Source organism: Podarcis pityusensis (assembly GCF_964106645.2).
Source record: "Podarcis pityusensis genome assembly, chromosome: 1".
In the NCBI taxonomy this organism is placed as follows: Eukaryota; Metazoa; Chordata; class Lepidosauria; order Squamata; family Lacertidae; genus Podarcis; species Podarcis pityusensis.
The window spans coordinates 119,985,403-120,002,655 of record NC_138028.1 but is presented as its reverse complement, the minus strand read 5'-3'; the positions used below and the strand labels follow the sequence as shown (position 1 = coordinate 120,002,655).

Below are 17,253 nucleotides of genomic sequence, written 5' to 3'. Positions count from 1 at the left end.
GTGGGGAATTCAAATCTGCTGTTATTTTTGTGATTGGACAACATTTAGCTTGGCAAGTCTACGTTGGATGCACATAAACTCCTTTTGGAAAACCAAAGAATGTTAATTTTACCTTCTGAAAATGCCGGGTAATGCTTAATAATGAATGAATGAATGAATGAATGAATGATGGCAAGGATTTGGCAGTCATTTTTAATTGTTTCTATGCAATCTTATGCACATCTTATTTACCAAGCAAAACTAAATTATATTAATTTAACCGAAATACCTTTTGAATTCCTAAGTAATGTTACAACTTTCTAGCACTCATTTTTGGATTTTGAATGTTGAAAAATTCAACACTCCCTAATGGGGTATCCCAGTTCTAGGACTTGCATTTTTAATTCTACTCTAAACCAGTACAGCCAAAAAATTTGCCCCAAATACCTGCTGTGGGATGACCCCCTTGAGATGTGTGTGGCAAAAACGTGTCTCTTATGCCATACCTCCAACCAGTGCGTTTTTCTAGAAAAAGAGGTGCCAGAAATCACCACGAATGACTCCTTTGTATAATGGCAATGGCGCCCACCTGAGTGGGGCCAGAACTGGGTTCCGGCCAAAGAAAAGGCCTGCCTCCAGCCCAAAAACTGAGGCTTGTTTTGGTTTGAACTGGAGGGAGACAGAGAAAGGCATTAAATGGCTTGACAGCCAAGATAAGTGTTTGATCACTAAGCACAATGACAAGAAGCAAAGAAAATTGTTATTGAGAAACCCTGCTAATGTTCCACTCCTAACATTGGCAAGAGTCCATGAAACAGGCAGGGGGAGGGAAGAGCTGAGAACCGGGAAGAAAGTTATCCTTCCCAAAGTCACCTCCAATAAGTTGTCAATGTATCTGAGCATTAGTAGGATTGGAATACCACTTGTAGTTTAATGGTGAATTTTGGACACAGTGGAGAGAGAAAAGATTTGGATTATCATTAAAAGATGCAGGACATGGCTCGCCAAATTAACACAGACTGTGGAAACTTCACACTGGACTTCAAGCATCTGGCATTGTGTGCCTCCCCATTGTTCCTCCAGATTCTGGGTCCTTGGTTTCCAGATGAGATGCAAAAGCTGCTCTCATCAGAAAAGAGATTTGGGGAGCCATGTCATCAGCTGATGTTGGTCCACTGTGCTTCATTAAGTCCAGGGTCAACACAGCCGTCTACCAGGAGATTTTGGAGCACTTCATGCTTCCTTCCGCAGACGAGCTTTAAGGGGATGCTGACTTCATTTTCCAGCACAACTTTGGCACCTGCCCACACTGCCAAAAGTACCAAAACCTGGTTCAATGCCTATAGTATTACTGTGCTTGATTGGCCAGCAAACTTGCCTGACCTGAACCCCATAGAGAATCTATGGGGCATTGCCAAGAGACAGATGAGAGACATGAGAATGAGCAATGCAGAAGAGCTGAAGGCTTGCTATTGAAGCTTCCTGGTCTTCCATAACACCTCAGCAGTGCCACAGGCTGATAGCATCCATGCCACGCCACCTTGAGGCAGTAATTGATGCAAAAGGGGCCCAAACCAAGTACTGAGTACATATGCATGCTTCTACTTCTCAGAGGTCCAATATTGCTCTATTTGCAGTCTTTGTTTTGCTGATTTCATTTAATATTCTAATTTTCTGAGATTGTTAATTTGGGGTTTTCATCAGCTGTACACCATGAGCATCACAATTATAACAAATAAAGGCTTGACATATCTCACTTTGCATGTCATGAGTCTATCTCATATATTACCATATTTTTCGCCCTATAGGACGCACTTTTTCCCCTCCAAAAATGAAGGGGAAATGTGTGTGCGTCCTATGGGGCGAATGCAGGCTTTCGCTGAAGCCTGGAGAGCGAGAGGGGTCGGTGTGCACCAACCCCTCTCACTCTCCAGACTTCGCGCAGCTCTCCGCAAGGCGCGGGAGCCCGGCGCTGGGCTCCCACGGCTTGCGGAGAGTTGCCCGCGCCTGGGGGGGGGGGAATAATTTTCCCCCCTTTATTTCCTCCCCCAAAAAACTAGGTGCGCCTTATGGGACGGTGTGTCCTATAGAGCAAAAAATACGGTAGTTTCACCTTTTAAGTTAAATTACTGAAATAAATGAACTTTTCCACGATATTCTAATTTTCCGAGTTTCACCTGTATGACCTCTAGTGATGATACACATAAAAAGTTATTAAACAACGTGTGACTCATTTCTACCTTCTTTTAGCGGACAATTTCTCTGCTCCTGCAATTTCCTTGTGTTTAATTACTCACCAGCCAAAATCATGAACTGCAAGAATGGGCTGTTTGTGTTGCTGACCGTCTGCCTGTTAACAATGTTAAAAAGTTTCCAGAAGAGACACTGCTTCTGTCCTGGTACTCCAGCAAGTGCCAGAAAGCAGGGTTTTTTTGTGCTTTTGCCAAATGTAGATGGCGGTAGAAAAGTTAATAAGATAAAGACAATGGTGATCATTCCTACAGCGTGTAGTTGCTTACTCTTGGAGAGGCCTGCCAAAAGGAGGTCTTGAATTTGAGCACTGGAAAGCTGCAAAAGAAAGCTGAATTTTATAAAGAGGGGGTGAAGGACAGGGAGGAATCCACACGAGGATGAGGACATTCAGAATGGCTTCTTGTTTCCCCCAAGGAAGGCACGTACCATAAAAGTACTTATACTGGAGAGAAAAGCAGAATATTTAGGAGCCCACTCTTAAAACCTGCTTTGAGGTCTTGTGTGTTGGATAACTCAAATCTAGGGAGACAGCTGAAGACCAGAAGCTCCTGAAACCTAGGTGTGTCCAAATGAGAGTATAAATGTTTCATCAAGAAAAGAAAAGGAAGATGAAAACAGGAATGATGAAAAGGAAACAGACAATACAGCAAAGGGAAAGAAGTGAGAGAAACAATTGTGTCAGTTTCACACACCAGGGATCAGGTAAGTTTTGGAACTTTAATTTAAACTTTTGGCTATTTTCTGCTCACTTGCAAAAGACTCATCTGCCTTCGTGATCCATTTATTATGCAACGTGCTTTTGCTCCCTATTTGTTGCACACACTTTCCTTGACAACCTTTAAGGCTGCACAACTTCCGCAAGAAACCCAGTTCAGACTAGAATACGTTTGCATGGGGAAATGGGTTATTTTCTGCAGATATTTTCATGGAAGCTGCACAGGTGTAATGGACCTCTTTGGACATTGTATGGGATACAATTAGTTAAGACTTCCCAAACAGATCTGGTTGATCACTGTGAGAACAGGCTCCGGGGCTCGATGGGTTTCTGGTCTGATCCAGCAGCGCTCTCATTGTTGCATTCTTAGGAAATAATTTTCCTTAGATGCTGGTACCATGCTACAAATTTTGTTTACCTTAAAAACCATTCAAATTCTTCAAGGGCTTTTGTACATCACCACTCTAACACAGGGACAATTGTCTAATTATAGATACATTTAAAACAAACATTAAGGGTCCTTGCTCTCCATGGAAGTGACAAGCCATTTAGTGGCTCTTGTTTACTTCAGAGGGTATGCACTCCTCTCCTCCTCCTCCTCCTCCTCCTCCACTTCCTCCTCCTCCTCCTCCTCCTCTTCTTCTTCTCCTTCCCCTTCCTCTTCCTCTTCCTCTTCTTTAAATAGGAAGCTCTCTTCCCCCATACACCCCCCATCTGTTCTGGGGGTTCATCCCACTCTCCAGAGCAGATTTGGAGGAGACATGCAGGCACAAAATGATTTCAGGGATGAGGTGGCGTTGTAAGCATAAGAAGTTGAACTACCTGTTAATTAGACCCCAGTGAATCTCACTTCTAGTTCCCAACCATGAGTTAAAATGACACATGCACCAACAGCTTTGTGCTTGAGTCCAAATGGAGACAATTTTCTCAAGGCACTTTCTTTCTTTTCAATTAACAGCTTGCTTTCAGGGGGAGACACTGTGTAAGGTCACGCTGACCTTCCTTGCGGTGACAGCGTCGGAGGGAAAGCTGAATCACCGCGCTCCTGCCACGCTGACATTACTGTGGCATAAGCCTCTGATAATTTTAACGCTGAGTTTTTCTTTTTTTAAAACACCTTACGGTAGATGTGAGGCTCAATCTTGATGGTGCTAAACTGAACCTGCTCCTGGGGTGACAACTGTAGTGTAGAAGAGAGCTTTGCTGTTCTCTTTTCAAAGAAGGGCTGATCACAGCAAATTAACAGGATGCCATGGACTGCTTGTGCAGCTTTCTGTTGACTGCTTGATAAACGGAGGGGGTGTGCAATGTGTTTATTGAAGTATACCACAAGGTAACCCCCTCCAGCATTTTGTGGAGGCGTATTGCAAGACATTCACAAAAAACATAATGTGTTTTGTATTAATTAATCCAGAAAAAAAAATGCCACCCATTGGTCCTGTTCTGGAAAAAGTGGATAGAGAAACGTTTCTCCCTCTCATAATACCAGAATATGTGGGCAGTCAGTGAAGCTAATAGTTGGAAGAATAACAGAATTGTGGAGTTGGAAGGGACCCAAAGGGTCATCTAGGCTGACCCCCTGCAATGCAGGAATCTCAGCTAAAGCATCCATGACAAATGGCTATCCAACCTCTGCTTAAAAATCTCCAAGGAAGGAGAGTTTGCAACCTCTTGAGGGAGACCGTTTGATACGATATGATAATCTTTATTGTCATTGTCCCATACAGAACAACGAAATTGAAAAAATCTACATCAGACGTTCAAAAACCAACAAGCCTGGTTAGCCCCCTAAAAACTCTGATACCCCATTTTTAAATACAGCATACTCCCACAAAGATGTCTTACACTGCGTTTAAAAACCAAAATCGCATTTGAATAGAAATCCTTTCTTAGGCAGCTAGTCCTAGTCTTTATAACCCTGTACCTTCTTCCAGAGGGGCGCGGGTGGCGCTGTGGGTTAAACCACAGAGCCTAGGACTTGCCGATCAGAAGGTTGGTGGTTTGAATCCCCGCAACGGGGTGAGCTCCCTGCTCCTGCCAACCTAGCAGTTCGAAAGCATGTCAAAGTGCAAGTAGAGAAATAGGCACCACTCCAGCGGGAAGGTAAACGGCATTTGCGTGCGCTGCTCTGCTTCGCCAGAAGCGGCTTAGTCATGCTGGCCACATGACCCGGAAGCTGTACGCCGGCTCCCTCGGCCAATAAAGCGAGATGAGCGCCGCAACCCCAGAGTTGGTCACGCCTGGACCTAATGGTCAGGGGTCCCTTTACCTTTACCTTTACCTTTACCTACCTTCTTCCAGAAGGCAGAAGCTGAAATAGATCATTTCTGGGGTGCATACTGTCCTGCACTATCTCTGCAGCTTTCTTGTGACACCTGGAAGCATAGATTTGACCCAAGGTGGGAAGAGTGCACCCAATTATTCTCTCCGCAGTCTTTACAACCCTGGACAGCATTGTTTTTCCTCTGACCATGCAGCTCCCAAACCACACACAGAGACCATAAGTTAATACACTCTCAACAGTACAATGGTAAAATGCCATCATCAGGTCTTTTGAGAGATTATTTTTCCGGAGGAGTCTCAGAAAATACAACCTCTGCTGTGCTCTCTTCATCAGGTCTTTACTGTTCTCTCCCCAGGTTAGGTCATCTCTCAACTCCATTCCCAGAAATCGAAACACCGAGACCTGTTCCACGCACTTCCCCCCAATAATGAGTGGCTGAGTATTCAGTTTACATTTCCTAAAGTCCACAATAATCTCTTTTGTTTTCTTTAAGTTAAGGAGTAAGTTGTTTTTCCAGCACCACTCCCCCAATTGCTCAACTTCCTTTCTATAGGCTGCCTCCCCCTCTCCAGCCGTGATTAAACCAACCACTGTTGTATCGTCTGCGGTCAAACAGAAAGTTTCTCCTGATGTTAAGTTGGAATCTCCTTTCTTGTAACTTGAAGCTATTGCTTCAAGTCCATGCCCCCCCCCCCCAGCAAGAGAAAACTAGCTTGCTCCCTCTTCCATGTGACAGCCGTTGAGATATTTGAAGATGGCTATCATATCTCCTCTTTTCCAGGCGAAACATACCCAGATCCCTCAACCGCTCTTCATAAGGCTTCGCTTCCAGACCTTTGATCATCTTGGTTGCCCTCCTCTGCACATCTTCCAGCTTGCCAACATCCTTAAATTGTGGTGGCTGGAACTGGACACAGTATTCCAGGTGGGGTCTGACCAAGCAGAATAGAGTGGTACCATTACTTCCCTTGAACTGTCTTCTGACCATTTCCACCACAGCTAAAATGCATACCTCTGTCTCTGAAATTTGTGACACTTTTAACAAGAAAAAGGGGGCTTGCCCACCCAGACATTATGCACGATTGCATAAGCTGAGCTTTGCACACAGCCAACCTTGAATATAAGGAGGGTGTTAATACACATGGCAGTGAAAGACAGCAGAGCCAATCACATCCCTTTCTTCTTGCTAACAGCATGTGCACATATGCATTGGACTTTTCTGAATGGAAAGTGAAAGGTGAAGCAAGGCCTGTTTCCATAGTAACTGTGCATGTTAACATTAGGCACTGAGTGAAACAAATAGTTGGAGGAGGTCGACCTTCTGCCAATTCAGCATAATTACTGTACTCATTAAAGTAATTATCAAAGGGATGCTAAATTTTGGACATGAAACAATTGTGCACCATTCTCTGGCCTCTTCTTAGACTTAACTTTTTTTCAGCAAATGTGAGCAGTTGTAACCTCTCCATGACTTCCTGTCTCAGCAACTTCCATTTCTTTCCTGGGTCCTAAGGCTCCCCACTTCATTCTGTTCCACTAACTGCTGCTTCTTGGTGTTGTTTTCTCTACTCTCCACATTCCTAACCCTTTGCCATCATAGTCCTTAGCCCAATTTGCTGCCCACACAAAGAATCATACTGCTTTTATTTATACATATCTGTAACAAGTTGTGATGGCCTGGGATTCGGACTCAGATGCTGAACCTGAGGGATCCCAGCCTGCACAGGATTCCCCGCCTCCAGAACCAGCTGAGCCGGGGCTGGGGCATGAGCCTGAAGGGTCCACACCTGTGCTGGCTCCTCAGGTGCAGGCACCAGCTGAGTCTGCTCTGGCTCCTAAGGTGATGGAGGACCCATTGCCTGCAGGTGCTCCACTCTCAGCCCTGTCAGGGGAAGCTGAGGTTGCCTCTGGGTCTGGTAACCCTCCAGCCTCTCCTGAGCTGCAGAGGCTCAGGGCAGAGAGGCGGAGGGAACTGAGTTCTCGCAGGAGGAGTGCTCACCTCCAGGCCAGGAGAGGCGAGTCACCAGAGGATCGGGGCCGCCCTATGCCTTGGGGCAGATAAAAGTCGGCCAGCCCCAATCCCAAGTTGCAGGAGCAACATTGTTGGTTGCTAGTTCCTGCCTGAACCCTGTCCTGCCCTGCTGACCCACCCTGGCTCCCTGCTTGCATGCCTGTTCCTGACTTCACCCGACTCCCGGCCCTGCACCCAGCTTCAGCTACTACGGACTGCCTCCACGTTGCACCTTTGACCACGGACCGGACTTGGACCTCGCCTCTTGGGTAACTCACAGGACCAGCACACAAGTGCTATTTGTCTTTAAAAAGAGGTACCTGGGCTCACCATGAATACCTCTGTTATGTATTCAGTGGTCTGTGTTTGCCTGAGCTTCAGTCTGGACTAAGGATTCTGAGCCCCTGTGTTCTGATTCGATACATGATATCCAATCACAGAACATTTCAGGATTTGGGCCTCTGCCATTGGCCCTTAAACTCTGAGTCATGATTCACGGCTTGGAAGTTTAGACAGCCAATCACGTTGAGAGTGGGAGTGGCCCAGGCCTTCAGAAACGTATATAAGCAGTTGCTTTGCCCCTGTTGTCCAGTTCCATTAGTTCAATAATAGTTCTTGCTGTTATCACTGTGTCTTGCCTCGTGGGAGCCTACCTACACTTCAGCCCCTCCCTTGTTGTTTTGGAATGGCAATGGCACCCACCTGAGAGGTGCCGGAGCTGAGCTCTTGTGAGCTCCGGCTGGGGGGGGGGGGGAGCCCTTTCTGTGACATAATTTTGAATGTGGCATTGAGACATCATAAACAAAATTACAAAGAATTGCGACAGCCTTTAGGATTAATTGGTTGTGTGGGCAAATGTTGCAGATGCCTGCAAGGGTAAAGACGAAGGAATGTAGGATAGAAAGTGCCTGTGTTGAATAATTGCAAGTATGTTTTCTATATGCTAAAAATAATGGGGCTGATTTTCCAAACAGTAAAGAACACAGAAGAAAGTATTTTTCAGCTCACCCAGAGATTAGTTCTGTGGCTGGGTGGTCACTGTGCCCAGTAAAGTTCAGATGCTTGTGGGATCTGCGGACCAATGTGAAATATAAGCAGTTTCCTAATGGCAGCGCAAGGCAGGTCTGATTGGGCCAAATGGCAGCTTTGCAAGCGCAGTATCAATAAATCAGGAAACAAAATGGTTTGGCTTCAGTAACACAAGCTGTAATTCTGGAAGCACATTATCTACCAATCAATGTAAGGAGGAGTGACGGCTGAAATGGAATCTTGTAAAAAAGAGAAAGGAATCATAAAAGTTGAAGCTTTTGGAATGATATAAAGTTTAGAGATGTGATCAAGCTTCTTAAAATGCTAGGCTGCAGAATCACAGTGTCTGTCTGTCTGTCTGCCTGCCTACGCACATATGTGTCTCACTCCTGCACAAAGATGCAGTCGATTAATCTCCCTCTCTTCCCCTGGTGTCAGCTTTCAGATGCTTTCGGATGGGCCAGCTTAGGCAGCAGAACTGTACAACGCGTTTATCTAGGAATATGTCCCACCCCAGCAAAAGTGTGCGCTGGATCAGGCTGTGAGCCATGTAATAATCATGATCTCTGAAGCCCCTGCACAATAGAACTGGACTCCCCACCCCCACCCCCAGTTTTGAGTTTCTCCCTTTCTAAACTGCACCGCACACTCGAGCTCCTCCTAGAGTTCTTGTTAATTATTAAATCTTCTATCTGTCCTAGATTTATTGCTGGGAAGGGACAATGCCTCTTGTTTATGAACTATGGCAGGTAGGAAGCAGATGCATTCTTCTTTCCCTAAACTATCCATATTTCCCCCCTGCCATGTCTGCGCTTTAGAGTGCAAGTGCGGTATACACAGGGGGCCACCTTGAATCCTTCCTCAGCTGGAGCAATGCCCAAAGGTCTCAGATGTCTTGAAGGCTGTCCTGTTTCTGCTCCCCCCCTGCACCTCACATTTGCTTTCCTTTGTTTTGTTTTTCCTTTGTAGCCCCTCTGGAGAAGGCGCCAAGCCCTGAAGCGAATCTGAGCGGGTAAGACGCAATGATGAGTTTGTCGGCTGGCATTTGGAAGGGAAGGAATGGGAGTGTGGCCTTTGCAAAAAGGTGTTTTATGAAGCCACTTGCTTCTGTGCTTCCAGCGCAAGGGTTGGGGATCAGACAGCCCTTGTTTGATCCGGCTAACAAATTATAATGATAATCAGGACGAATAGCAAGTATCACCCCCGCTATGCAAAATCTCCGAATGAATCCGAACTTCAGTGTCTATAATCCCTGGTAGAGGACAAGGATCCTGAGATCACGTTAAGAGTAGCCAAATTCTGTGTGATTGCCATAAAACTTAGGGAACAAGCTGTGCTATCATAATGATTAAGGTTTTAAATGATAATTTTAGGTTATATGTTAGTGACTAAGTTTTAATTTATATATATTTTTAACTGTTGCTATATCTGTATTGTCCCTGTTATACCTAATTGCAAATTCAAATGTATCCCTATCGTCTTTTATGACTTCCTTGATATTGTATGTGGGCTGGAACTGGTCTGTGACGAAAATAATAAATTATTGTTATAATGATAATCTGGGCGAATAGCAAGTAGCTATTCCTGCTTCATCTTGGAATCGGGTGAATTCATTCATTCAAAGCCTGCAATCGTAGTCACACTTATTCAGGGGGTACACCCCACTGAATCCAGTGGGGTTTACTTCTGTGTAAACACACATGCATTTGACTGAGCTGAAAGATTTCAATAATAAGAAAAGCTATAAGGGGAGCAGGGAACAAAAGGACACATAGCTTGTATTCTGCAGAGTGAGAACTAATTACTTACCTGGCTGAGTTCTCTGACTCATCTTTTTGTGTGCATTAAGTAACATCTTCCTTAAGTTCCCAATCTCTCTCTTTCCATTCTCTTTGATGGCGTCTGATGTGCTTGGATTTGTTTTGAGAGAGCAACTTCCAGACAGTATGCTGTGTTTGGGTGGGATTCAGTCACAGACCAGCAGATTTGGGGTACACAGCGAAAGTTGATTGGGAGATCTTGAGCAACAAACCTATTTCTCCCCCCCAAAAAAGATAAAACTTTTTGCAGTAAGCGAAATGCACTGGAAAGGATGGAATGACACTTTAAATGTTGGTTCACATTCAAACCTTACATTAAAAGGACATGGCTTCCCCCCCCCCCCCAAAAAAAAATCAAACTGTAGTTTGTTTAGGGTGCTGGGGCTGTATTTCTGCGAGGGTAAGGTACAGTTCCCAGGATTAGGGGGACAGGCAATGTGCTTTAAATGTGCTTTAAATGTATGGTTTGGATATGATCATAATCTAACCTCCTCACAAACAAATCAATATGAATGTTCAATAAGCAGGATATCTGTATACTGACTTGAGGGTCGTTGTTGTTTTACAATCAAGCGCTATATAAATTTTATGGAATAAAATCTGGAAATGCCCAGTTTGGCTCTGTGAGAATTGTTCTCCTGAGAAATTATTTGGTCTTCTGAGAACTGTTCTCCTCAGAACGGATTTCCCGCCCCTGCTTCTGCCGTGATAATGGAACCTGTTTTGTGTTGCCCTGGCATGAGGCCCTCACGAAGCTCATTCAGAGACATGGAAATATTTATTGCACTTATTTTGAATTGGCTTCATAATGGCGCTATGCGGCTAATCAGATTTGACGATGTGGTGATGATATGCAGCAAGTTCAGGCTGTGGGCAGTAAGGCTCACTCTTATTTTAAAAGGATAAATATTTTTGCCCCCCTTAGCACCCATTCCCCTTGAAAAATCACTAAAGCGCTGTGTGATTTTCATGGATTGCAAAGGTTTTTTGTGAGGTTTCAACGCAGCTGGAGATCAGGGTTCTGGGTTCTCTTTATAATAACTATCTAAACACTCATAGGTCAAAAACCAACTTCTTACCCTTGTGTTCCCATCCGGCCTCCGGCACTTGCACCTGTCCTTTGACCCCAACATCAAACTCATTCATTGCACATACCCTCCGGGGACCAAGCAATCAACTTTCGTGGGGAGTGAGGGGAGACCTCTAAGGATCACCGCACTTGCGTAAATTCTGTTTAGATCAGAATTACTTCCACTGCTTTCAAATCTATGTGCCTGGGGTTGTAGATGCAGAGGGAGGGAAGGGGAGTCCATTAGCAGGAAGCTCGATCAGTTTCTACCACAGCGCATTAACGCAGTCGGAAAACACGACAGTTGGGGCTGTTGCGCTAAGGTGATCTTCATTCTTGCAAGGCAGAATGTAGTTTAGACTAGCACATTTTTATAGTGCTAGGCAAAGTTGTTCATCTGTGTGAAAGTTCTGAGTCCTGTTAAGTAGCAGATGCCTCTGTCCTTGACAAAGCACTCTTTGGGGATCAATGTGGATATCAGCTGCGCACAAGTTCATGATAGGTGCTGGGGCTTCCACTCTGAAAACGGTATGTGTTGCATGCATTGGAAATGCACGTAAAAAGAAACTTGACGAGCAGGTGCCCATTTTGACAAGTGCGCATAGAAACATGAAGCAGTTGGGCATCTTTTCTCCCTGGATAGCTCAGCTGGTTAGAGCATGGTGCTGGTCCTCCTAACAGAGGGTTCATGTTGTGCTCTGCCCTGAAACTCTTCCCTAACTGGCTTGTGGGCGAGGCTTGCCCTGCTCCAAGCCAGTGGTGCCACAGTTATGCCAATGGCCTTTAGCCAATCAGCAGCGTGGCAAGGTTGGGAGTTGGGGGTATCTATTTGGCAGCACGACGTAGGGACCTCCTTTTGCTTCACGCTGCTGAGCACCTGCCCGCCCACCCGTTAATTAGGTCGTGTTTGGCCTTGTTTTGGACTTCAGTTGGTCGCCTGTTTTTGGAATGGGGGCCAGGTAGGAATTTTTCCCAATGTGGCAGATTGGCAGTGGCCACTTGGTTTTTGCCTACCTCTTAGCAATCGTCACAACTTTGTAAGGTTTGGCGGTTAGGCATTGGTTTAGGGGAATGTGGGGAGGGGAGGTGCGGCCATCACCTGCCCCTCCAATGAATAGGGTATTCCGTTAAAGGAATCTGGGGGTCTGGATCTCGTCTGAAGCCCGGAGAGGGGCTAGGGCCATGCCAGGACCCCCAGGAACCCCAGGGGTGAACACTAGTCAGTATACACTGACAGAGATCCCCGTGTTGGTTGTTTACCCTTCCAGACTTCCTGCAGGGTGGGGCAGGAGCCAGATATAGTTTGATACCAATGTCTAAGCCAATACCAGTCACATTTGTGTATTTTAATAAAGTTGTGGCCAAAATTTGCCCATTAACATTTAAACTAAATTCTGTCTCCGCTGTATCTGTATTTCCATTCGGGATCGGTTTTGGGGCTCGAAGCAAAATGCCAAGGTTGCTAGTCCGATCCCCATATGGAACAGCCACATATTCCCGCAATGCACTGGTTTGGACTCGATATGCTGAGATAGGAAGGCGCTGCCAGCGTTTATGCCCCATTGGCTGCCAGGGCATGCGTGCAGCCAATGCCCTTTCAGCCAGCAAGGCACACCCCCTGAGAAGCGCACACATTGGTCAACTTGAAATGCAGCAGCTGGCAGGAATTCCTTCAATGGCTGCCTGGCCATGTGCATTCTGTTTGTTTGATTTTTTTACTTCCCCCGGGATGGCGACTGAGCGAGGATCTGCAACAGCTGCCCACTGGGTGGAAGGGGTAAGTGTCCAGTTCTTGCATTGCACAATGGGTTGGACTAGATGGTCCTCAGAGAGGGACCCAACTCTACAATTTTATGATGCTATGCATACATCACTACTGGGAAAACCATCACCTTGCTGACAAAGGTCCATATAATTAAAGCTATGGTTTTCCCAGTAGTGATGTATGGAAGTGAGAGCTGGGCCATAAAGAAGGCTGGTCGCCGAAGAATGGATACTTTTGAATTATGGCACTGGAGGAGACTCTTGAGAGTCCCATGGACTGCAAGAAGATCAAACCTATCCATTCTGAAGGAAATCAGCCCTGAGTGCTCACTGGAAGGACAGATCGTGAAGCTGAGGCTCTAATACTTTGGCCACCTCATGAGAAGAGAAGATTCCCTGGAAAAGACCCTGATGTTGGGAAAGATGGAGGGCACAAGGAGAAGGGGACGACAGAGGACGAGATGGTTGGATAGTGTTCTCGAAGCTACCAGCATGAGTTTGACCAAACTGCAGGAGGCAGTGGAAGACAGGAGTGCCTGGCGTGCTCTGGTCCATGGGGTCACAAAGAGTCGGACACAACTAAACGACCAAACAACAACAATGACTTCTTCATCCTACTCTTCTGAAAAGAAAAGAAAAAAAACATATATACTAGCAAACTGCGCAGGGTCTACCAAAAGGTATATGATACAAATGTGTTGCTGTGATATATGAAAGCAATGCAAATGATAAGTGACCCCAAACGTAAAAGACAACCATTTATTTTGAGAAGAGGGGAAGGACCTATGCTATTTAAAGAGAGGGTGGGGAATCTGGCGTCCCCCAACTCCAATCAGCCTCAGCCAGCACAGCTAATGGTCAGGGATGATGGAAGATTTAGTCTAGCAACATCTGGGAGAACCATAGCTTCCCCTTTCCTGCCTGCCAGGGATCCCCGGTCCCTCAGACTCATTTGTCTATATCACAAGGACCAGGGTCTGTGTTTCTTCAGTCTTTTCATTGCCATCAGTTCTCTCACAAGAAATCCCATTACATAGACATAAGTTTTTGCACTAATGGGGTGGTCTTGCAGGATGCAGTCCTATGGCTTGCTGACTCCTCACACAACTCCTGAATACTGTTGGCAAGAGGAAACAGTGTTAGAGTAGTAGTTTTGTTGCACTGCTAGTGGCTATTGCCCTTGAGTGACCCCCACCCCCAAGGAAAGAGCCAGTCTAAACAGCTGAGTGGTTATTGATTGATTACATTTTATTCTTCTTAGGAAGCAGGTGGTGCTGTGGTCTAAACCACCGAGCCTCTTGGGCCTGACGATCAGAAGGTCAGCGGTTCGAATCCCTGCAATGGGGTGAGCTCCCGTTGCTCTGTCCCTGCTCCTGCCAACCTAGCAGTTCGAAAGCATGCCAGTGCGAGTAGATAAATAGGTACCACTGCAGCGGGAAGGTAAACGGCATTTCCGTGTGCTCTGGAACTTGTCACAGTCCTCTGTGCATCAGAAGCGGTTTAGTTATGCTGGCCACATGGCCCAGAAAGCTGTCTGTGGACAAACGCCAGCTCCCTCGGCCTGAAAGCAAGATGGGTGCTGCAACCCCATAGTTGCCTTTGACTGGACTTAACCGACCAGGGGTCCTTTACCTTTTACATTTTATTCTTAAAGCAAGCATATTTTTTCAACCTGTGCTCGAGCTTTCTAGCCATAATTGCATGAGGGAAATTGACACCTTTGCGCCGTCTGAGCTGTGGAATCAGAGAAGAACTGTCAGACACCTCCTCCAATTCATTTTTTCCCCAAAGAGACAAAGCTAACATAAACTTCACTTGGTGTGTCAGGTACTGCAGCACTCTGAGTATTGTCCTAATGGCTATGTTGCAGGACAAGAAAAGGGGACAATTACAGGAGATAAAGTAGATGAAGTAGATGTCTTAAGTGATAAAAAAAAGGTCTATAAAACCACATTACTTTTAATCAGAGCTGTTGGCTAAAATGTAATACTTATTACAGAGACATATTTTTGTTGTTGTTTTTAACTATACAATTTTAGCTGACTGATATTTTAAAAGTTAATCTGGGTTCTTTATGAAATGGCTTCAGTCTCATGCTGGGAGGTAAAATGATTCGAATGACATTTGCAAAATTTGTAGCAATTGCAATCTGCTCAGTTTATCCCCTGACGTAGTTTCAGGATCTGCTAGAGACCAGTGAGCCTAGTGATGGGAGACTCCTGTCTCCTAGAATTAAATTTCAAAATTGCCTTTAAGACTGCTGAAAAATCTTGATGAGCAGAGCTCATAAATACAAGTGCTATTTTTGTAGAGGTACGCAACAGCCATGGCACTTAATGAGTAGAATACTTAGGAGATTCAAAAAAATAAACATTCGGATAATTGGATTGTTGACGAGCTTTCTAGGGGTTTTCATTTATTCTTTTAATTCCAAGTCTTCTGACTGCATGGCACAACAGAGATGCAGGTCCATCAAATGTGGCTGAGTGTTCTTCTTGGGGGGGGGGGCCTTTATATTTATTTATTTATTTGGAAGGGGGAGGGATATTGAAACAAAGTTTCTTCTGAATGCCAAAGTCTGCATTTTTAGCACAAGGGGGAAAAATACACTCCCCGCTTTGAGAGCAAAGGTTTGCAGACTGCGCTGGAGGGAGCTGAGCTGCGGGAATTTGTTCTGACTGCAAGCAAGGCGAGCCAGGAGGGAGGCTGTTCCGCCTTGTCTTAGCTCCAGTGAGATTGGGAATCTCTTGCAAGCCAGCACCAGCAATCAGCACCATCCCTGCAAGGCAGCAGGAGCATCACAAAAGGAAATTTTGTGAAAGCCAAGATACTGGCAGAAGAAGAGTTCCAGCTGCAGAAGCAGCTGGGAAATGAACCAGCAATCAACGCCATATAACAGAGCAGCAAGGGTCCAACGAGCGCTTGCCTTAATATAGATGTGTATATCAGCTTTGAGACTGCTCAGTGGCTGTTCCGTTCGTCCGAGACATAACACGGTACAAAGCAAAGGGAAGGCTGAAGAATTTGTGCAATGTTTATCTCCTCATTCCTCAAAAGGCCTGTCTGATTATGACCTTACAAATAAAGAAACCAACTTAATTGACTTTTGTCCCTGCTCATCAGCTCCTGTCTCCCTCAGTGTACATGTGCTACGTCGCATTAAAAATATCAAAGCTCCCATGGATTTTAACAGATTGAGATTGCACTCGGTGATCGGCTGGCGGATGTCCCAGGCTCTTTGACTGGACTTTTGCAGCTGAACAAAACGCTGTCGGGAATATTGCTGAATAACAGTGGCTCCTTTCCCATCTCTCGCCATTATCCTGGAACAGTCTTACTCATTAAGATCAGCTCTTGCCTTAGTGTTATTTATTTTTAAACTCAGATTTGCATTAAAAAACTGTATCCTTCCTTCTGAAACTGTATCCTTTCTTCTGAACTTTCTCTTGGCCTTTGTGTAAGGGGACTGCAGCTGATAAAACATAGTTAATTGTGATTTTCCTCACCCGCCCCCCTTTTTTAATTTCAGTTTAAAAGGAACGGGGGAGGGGGAGAGAAATTAAGTTCACGTTGTTCTCATTTTCTTGTTTAGTTCAAAATTATTTGCAATTTAAAAAAAAAATTAAAACAGCTGACATTAACCATAAAAATATTCCATCAATTTCCATTTAAACATATAGATTTCATATAGTCAGTCCATATGTCAACGAGGTTGATGGCCATGTGTTCTAACTTAGAAAGGTCAATGTGATCTCCATACTACAGCATAGTGGGTGGTGGCTGTTGGTCTGGTGGGTTTTTACCCTTCTAGCCTTTCAGCGTAAATCTCTTGCCCGCCATAAGTGTTCGCAGGATGCATTTTTGTCGTCCATCAGTTAGTCCCCAAACCGCAGGGATAGAATTTAAGAATATATGAACGTTTGCACACATATATCAATGATTTATCCAAGTCAAGCTTAATATGAACAATAATTCTTGGCCGAAAAGGAAACACCATGTGCATATTAAGATCCTCCCTGAAGCTCAAGTCAGTGTATGCTCAGTACTCACTGGGGAGCATGGCCTTTTCCACGGTGGCACCAAATTAGCAGAACTCCCTTCCTGTGGGGGAAGCTAATCTTGCTTCATCCCTGTGGCTCTTTAGGTCCCAGAGAAAGACAGCACTTTTGAAGAGAAGCTCTCAAATTCTTTGTATAATCACTTGCAGTTTGCAGCCTGAATATTGCCGCTGATGGTTTTACTGGCAATGACGATTACTGCTCACTTTGTTGGTTTTTGCTGTTGTCCAGTTTTGACTGAGATACAGATATACCATATTTATGTGAAAGT

General features: G+C 45.1%; 1 protein-coding gene across 1 annotated transcript in view; it reads left to right on the top strand.

The window, feature by feature from the left end:
* Positions 1–2,910: 2,910 nt before the first annotated feature.
* MYO3B (myosin IIIB) overlaps positions 2,911–17,253 on the top strand; it is a 296,654-nt gene continuing 282,311 nt past the window's right edge. The window contains exons 1-2 of the mRNA XM_080972245.1: positions 2,911–2,934; positions 9,241–9,283. The gene's annotated coding sequence lies outside the window, so the exon portion shown is untranslated. The remainder of the gene's footprint in view (positions 2,935–9,240; positions 9,284–17,253) is intronic.